The sequence below is a fragment of the Nerophis ophidion genome, linkage group LG08 (genome assembly GCF_033978795.1).
Source record: "Nerophis ophidion isolate RoL-2023_Sa linkage group LG08, RoL_Noph_v1.0, whole genome shotgun sequence".
NCBI lineage: Eukaryota > Metazoa > Chordata > Actinopteri > Syngnathiformes > Syngnathidae > Nerophis > Nerophis ophidion.
This window is the reverse complement of record NC_084618.1, coordinates 74,445,689-74,452,932: the sequence shown is the minus strand read 5'-3', so window position 1 is coordinate 74,452,932 and position 7,244 is coordinate 74,445,689. Positions and strand designations below refer to the sequence as shown.

The following is a 7,244-nucleotide window of genomic DNA, read 5'->3' as shown; positions in this document are numbered from 1 at the left end:
CCGGGTGCGGACTTAGCCTCACAATAGGCCTTCCACAGGACGAAAGGTACGCGCAAACAAACGAAGCGTTGTCAATTCATTCCTTTGACACAATCTGTTAAAAATATATATTAAAAAAATGTTGCTACAATTTTGCTGAAATTGCACAAAAAAGCGCAATAATTTAAATCATAATATTCACAGTTCATTCATAGTGTGGATTTATTGTAAAATACAACCTATACTAAAATTAGAGATTAGGTATTATTTGAATAATTCATAAGATATTTAATTTTACTTTTAATACCAAAGTATATGGTTAGTTTTATTTTCAACATGCATACAGTTACAATGTGGTCCATCACATATTTGCTGTTTTTCATTTCATGTCTGAAAAGGAGTAGGAAGAAGCAAATCTTTAATCCTACCCATATTTTTCACATCCTGTGCTCAATCTGTCACACAAACAAAATAATATATATATACATATATGTATGTGTGTGTGTATATGTATAAATAATATATATATACATATATGTATGTGTGTGTGTATATGTATAAATATATGTATAAATATATATATATATATATAAATATATATATATATATACATACATACATACATATGTGTATGAATGTATATATGTATGTATATATATTCTAAACTATAATTGATAACTGTATTTTTGAGTATTGTATTTATCGTAATACATAGTATGTGGGAATACATAAATTCTATAACGTGGACAAATCTTCTTGTATCGTTAGAACATTTATTTCGAAAAAGCCCCCCTCCCCTTTGTCCTCTTTTGACTGATTATTACACTCTATCTAATTTTTGTCCCTTATTTTGTGCACCAAAACATAATAAATGGTCCTCCCCCAGAAATAAAGATGAATATTATCAGATTTATGCAATTATATTTGCCGACAGCAAAGTGAAATGTGTGAAAAGTGAGTTTTGTGTGTGTGTGTGTTTTTGAACTTTCCTTTATTACCATTTCAATAATGACCCATGAACGCCACATCTTACAAACATATGTATTCCAGCCAGAATGTGGCATAATTGATATGCATATTCCCGGCAAATTAGCCAGACACAAAAGTGACACTTTTGTCACAGAGGAAGTGTTTTTTTTTTTTTGCTGTCACAAATGTCACGTTGGAGACGTGTGATGGCGCCTATGAAAAAACTGTTTCGAGGTAAAAGTATCCACACATTTCACTGAAAATTCTACTCATAAAAATGTATCCAACTATAATTCATTATAAGTTAATAATAAATGAATGAAAATTGCCTTATTAATTATACTATTGACATAATGTAATTTACATTTGAAGTAAAAGGGTTACATGTTAATAAACAAATGGCTCAAATATATATTATTATTTATACATAAATATGAAATCCATTCAAATAAAATAGCTATTAAGTACAGAGAAAAACATGTTCATTTAACTTTTCACTTTGTTGCAATTAATAACAAAAACAGCATCTATACACAAATAATAAACCATTAGTTTGGAAAAAATATTCATTACATTTAATATTAAACATTCAGCACTAAAACATGCTATTTGGTTTAATAGTAATGATTTGTCGACAATGTTAATGATTTACTTCATAGGAAGAAAACATTTATTATATTTGATACTTCCAGTTTGAGTTAGGCCAAATACAACACATTTTGTTTAATAATTTGTCCACAATATTTTAGATTAATTTCATATAAAATCATACACAATGAAATGATATATTTACACTTTGAGTTTGGATTAAAAATATATCTATTTTTGTTTACTATAATAACTATTTGTATTTTTTGTAAATGTCATCTATTTGTAGAGAAAAACCATGAAAAATAAACTAATGATGACATAGTAATAGTAATATTTAAATAAATATATGTTGTTCTATTATCCAAATATATTAATAACTTAATAACTAATAAGAGTTAATGAAGGGGTGAAATTAAATCATTGGTCACATCATTGTTTTGGATTTACAATCTTGACTGGCTGTGAGTAGAGTACTCCGAACTTCAGCATTTTCTTTCTTCCTTGCTTTCTTTTTTGCTTTCTTCCTTTTTTTTTTTATCCAAGGAGATGGCGGCGATATGAGAAGGGTGGGGGGAAGATGGCGAGGCCGTGGGGCCAAGTCGGTCAATTTAATTCCTGATGATCTGTAAGAGGTCAGAATCATCTCATATAGGCCTTGCCGAGCAGGTCATTACCAGTCACAAATCTGCAGGTTACATGGCGAGGGGTTTATAGCTGAGTAAAATAGGTCGCCGTCATAAGTTCTAAAAATGGCGATAATGGCTAAAGGACGGTTTATTGGAGTTTGCCATTTATTCGTTATCTCTACACGGGCAGAGACTGTATTGGCACTATCACGCGTTTTTCTTCTTCTTCTAAATAACGTGCTCGGCTGCCATTGCACTTTTTTATGCACACAAATTATGGCGAACACACACACACACACACACACGCACACAAATAGTTTCGATTTCAGTGGCAGCAGCAGCAGAAGGTTGGCCACAAGAGATTGTGCTGGTTGGAGCCGGCATGGACCAGATTTTCCAGGCTACAAAGGAAGCACATTACCACTTGTATCGAATAGCGTATTGGGGAAGGAGGAAAAAAATCTTTTGTTTGGGGGGGGGTGCTGATTATCATAACAGAAAAAAAATTGCAGTAGTGCAATTTTGAATGCTGGCTGTCACCACAAAAACACAAGAAAAAAAAAACCTGTAGGAATAATTACAATACCACAATACGAGCTTCGGCGTTGGCTGCGCTGAAAGACTCCAAACCCAACCTAAACGAGGAAGAAACACTTCTCGCCGAGGATTTTTGTGAAGGATTTGCAATCAGTCAGGCAGCACAAATTAGCTCGAGTAAGTTTTGTTTGGAGGCCACTGACTGTTCATCGGATCTGCTGGGTTTGTCCCCCACCTCTCTCCATAGTGTCCCTTTAAACTTTGGCCCCCTTACCTTAAATAAGACCAACCTCGGGGGGGAGTCTCCTCTCCGTGTAGTGCATCTTGTTGGCGTCCAAACTGCACTTTTAGAAAACATAATTATATTTGTTTACCACTCATGTTACACATACACCTGAATATTTGGCATCAGGCATTCATTGCTATCAACATCATCATTCATTAGCATACGACACATGCTAGACCGGCGTATCCCAAACTTTTTAAGAACCTAATGCCTGGCTCAAATGTACCAAGATACCATAATGTTTTGCCACAAAATCGACATACACAAGAGCACAAATAATTTACGACAAAAATCATGACCTGATTGATGAACAATACAATTATTTGTGGGTCTCCGTTGTCGTATTTTACGCTTCATAATGCATCACACATTTTTATACGGGAGACAGGTCTGGACTATAGGCAGGGCAGTCAAGTACCCGCACTCTTTTACTATAGCGGTATAGCGGTATAGCTCGGTTGGTAGAGTGGCCGTGCCAGCAATTTGAGGGTTGCAGGTTCGATTCCCGCTTCCGCCATCCTAGTCACTGCCGTTGTGTCCTTGGGCAAGACACTTTACCCACGTGCTCCCAGTGCCACCCACACTGGTTTAAATGTAACTTAGATATTGGGTTTCACTATGTAAAAGCGCTTTGAGTCACTAGAGAAAAGCGCTATATAAATATAATTCACTTCACTTCACTACTACAAAGCCATGCTGAAATAAGCAGGACCAGGCGGTCAAGAAAAAGATGTTGTTTGAATGGCATCATAGAGCAAGATGGCGGCAAGAGCAAGATGGCGGCGCCCGGACGGGCTGCGACACTGCGGTGCTCTTGCTAAAGATGGAACATTTGGCGGAAATGCCGGACAGTTCTGCATACTTCATGGCTGGCTCGCATCGTGGTCACTCCGTGATCACGTACGACCGCCAGACACTTCTGGATATGGACATATTGGGCCGTTTTGGACTGATAGACGCGGGCGTGCTAAACATGCTAACTAGCTTGGGGATACATCGGCGGCTACATCCAGCGGCCTGTGAAGCAGGGGAGTCTAGTAGCAGCGGGGGCCGTCTACGGAGCAGACGCCAGCGGTGTGATCGGAAACGCGGATGTCGAGCGGGGCTAAAAACAAAGCAGAAGGCTAATCCCCACAGTACACCACTTCCCTCCACCCTGAAGACGGATTTAGATGGAAAATGCGAGACTACTGGTCTGGGTAAGGAGTCTGTTGAATTAGAACAAGTTTTTTCTGCTTTGAGTGTTTCAGAGTTGGACATGTGTTTTACTGAGGTGGCTAACTATGATGCGTGCAGTTTATCAAAGCAACAAACAAACAATCGGAAAATCCCCGTTACTGAGGAGGCTAACTATGATGCGTGCAGTTTATCAAAGCAACAAACAAACAATCGGAACATCCCCGTTACTGAGGTGGCTAACCATGATGCGTGCAGTTTATCAAAGCAACAATCAAACAATCGGAACATTCCCGTCGTATCAATTCCTAGATATGGTCGTAATTATACTGTATGCACTGGGCATAATAAACACAACATTATTAATATTGCTACTACGGATAATTTGATCAAAAATTCCCTAAAACAACCCACTACCTATAATGTAGGTTTTTTAAACATAAGATCATTGTCTCCCAAAACGTTGTTAGTTAATGATATTATCAGAGACAACAATCTTAACGTCATCGGTCTCAGCGAAACCTGGCTTAAACCAAACGACTTTTTTGCGCTAAATGAGGCATGTCCTCCTAACTTTACACATGCGCATATTGCCCGTCCGCTTAAAAGGGGTGGGGGGGTCGCACTAATATACAACGAAAACTTTAACCTTAGTCCTAACATAAATAATAAATATAAATCGTTTGAGGTGCTTACTATGAGGTCTGTCACACCGCTGCCTCTACACCTGGCTGTTATCTACCGCCCCCAAGGGCCCTATTCGGACTTTATTAATGAATTCTCAGAGTTCGTTGCTGATCTAGTGACACACGCCGATAATATAATCATAATGGGGGACTTTAATATCCACATGAATACCCCATCGGACCCACCGTGCGTAGCGCTCCAGAGTATAATTGATAGCTGTGGTCTCACACAAATAATAAATGAACCCACGCATCGCAACGGTAATACGATAGACCTAGTGCTTGTCAAGGGGATCACCGCTTCCAAAGTTACGATACTCCCGTATACTAAAGTATTGTCCGATCATTACCTTATAAAATTCGAGGTTCAGACGCATGTTCGTCAAACTAATAATAATAATAACTGCTATAGCAGCCGCAACATTAATACGGCCACAACGACAACTCTTGCTGACCTACTGCCCTCGGTAATGGCACCATTCCCAAAGTATGTGGGCTCTATTGATAACCTCACTAACAATTTTAACGACGCCCTGCGCGAAACCATTGATAACATAGCACCGCTAAAGTTAAAAAAGGCTCCAAAAAAGCGCACCCCGTGGTTTACAGAAGAAACTAGAGCTCAGAAATTATTATGCAGAAAGCTGGAACGCAAATGGCGCACGACTAAACTTGAGGTGCACCATCAAGCATTTAGTGATGGTTTAATAACTTATAAACGCATGCTTACCTTAGCTAAAGCTAATTATTACTCAAATCTCATCCACCGTAATAAAAACGATCCTAAATTTTTGTTTAGTACGGTAGCATCGCTAACCCAACAAGGGACTCCTTCCAGTAGCTCCATCCACTCAGCTGATGACTTTATGCAATTCTTTAGTAAGAAAATTGAAGTCATTAGAAAGGAGATTAAAGACAATGCGTCCCAGCTACAACGGGGTTCTATTAACACGGACACGATTGTATATACGGCGGATACTGCCCTCCAAAATAGTTTCTCTCGTTTTGAGGAAATAACATTAGAGGAATTGTTACAACGTGTAAATGGAATAAAACAAACAACATGTTTACTTGACCCTCTTCCTGGGAAACTGATCAAGGAGCTCTTTGTATTATTAGGTCCATCAGTGCTAAATATTATAAACTTATCACTTTCCTCGGGCACTGTTCCCCTAGCATTCAAAAAAGCGGTTATTCATCCTCTCCTTAAAAGACCTAACCTCGATCCTGACCTCATGGTAAACTACCGACCGGTGTCTCACCTTCCCTTCATTTCAAAAATCCTCGAAAAAATTGTTGCGGAGCAGTTAAATGAACACTTAGCGTCTAACAATCTATGTGAAACCTTTCAATCCGGTTTCAGGGCAAATCACTCGACGGAGACAGCCCTCGCAAAAATGACTAATGATCTATTGCTAACGATGGATTCTGATGCGTCATCTATGTTGCTGCTCCTCGATCTTAGCGCTGCTTTCGATACCGTCGATCATAATATTTTATTAGAACGTATCAAAACACGAATCGGTATGTCAGACTTAGCCCTGTCTTGGTTTAACTCTTATCTTACTGATAGGATGCAGTGTGTCTCCCATAACAATGTGACCTCGGACTACGTTAAGGTAACGTGTGGAGTTCCCCAGGGTTCGGTCCTTGGCCCTGCACTCTTCAGCATCTACATGCTGCCGCTAGGTGACATCATACGCAAATACGGTGTTAGCTTTCACTGTTATGCTGATGACACCCAACTCTACATGCCCCTAAAGCTGACCAACACGCCGGATTGTAGTCAGCTGGAGGCGTGTCTTAATGAAATTAAACAATGGATGTCCACTAACTTTTTGCAACTCAACGCCAAAAAAACGGAAATGCTGATTATCGGTCCTGCTAGACACCGAACTCTATTTAATAATACAACTCTAACATTTGACAACCAAACAATTAAACAAGGCGACACGGTAAAGAATCTGGGTATTATCTTCGACCCAACTCTCTCCTTTGAGGCACACATTAAAAGCGTTACTAAAACGGCCTTCTTTCATCTCCGTAATATCGCTAAAATTCGCTCCATTCTGTCCACTAAAGACGCTGAGATCATTATCCATGCGTTTGTTACGTCTCGCCTCGACTACTGTAACGTATTATTTTCGGGTCTCCCCATGTCTAGCATTAAAAGATTACAGTTGGTACAAAATGCGGCTGCTAGACTTTTGACAAGAACAAGAAAGTTTGATCACATTACGCCTGTACTGGCTCACCTGCACTGGCTTCCTGTGCACTTAAGATGTGACTTTAAGGTTTTACTACTTACATATAAAATACTACACGGTCTAGCTCCATCCTATCTTGCCGATTGTATTGTACCATATGTCCCGGCAAGAAATCTGCGTTCAAAGG

General features: G+C 38.9%; 1 protein-coding gene across 4 annotated transcripts in view; it reads left to right on the top strand.

Moving 5' to 3' along the window:
• vti1a (vesicle transport through interaction with t-SNAREs 1A) overlaps nt 1–7,244 on the top strand; it is a 385,425-nt gene that overhangs the window by 45,083 nt on the left and 333,098 nt on the right. The gene's annotated exons all lie outside the window — the stretch shown is intronic.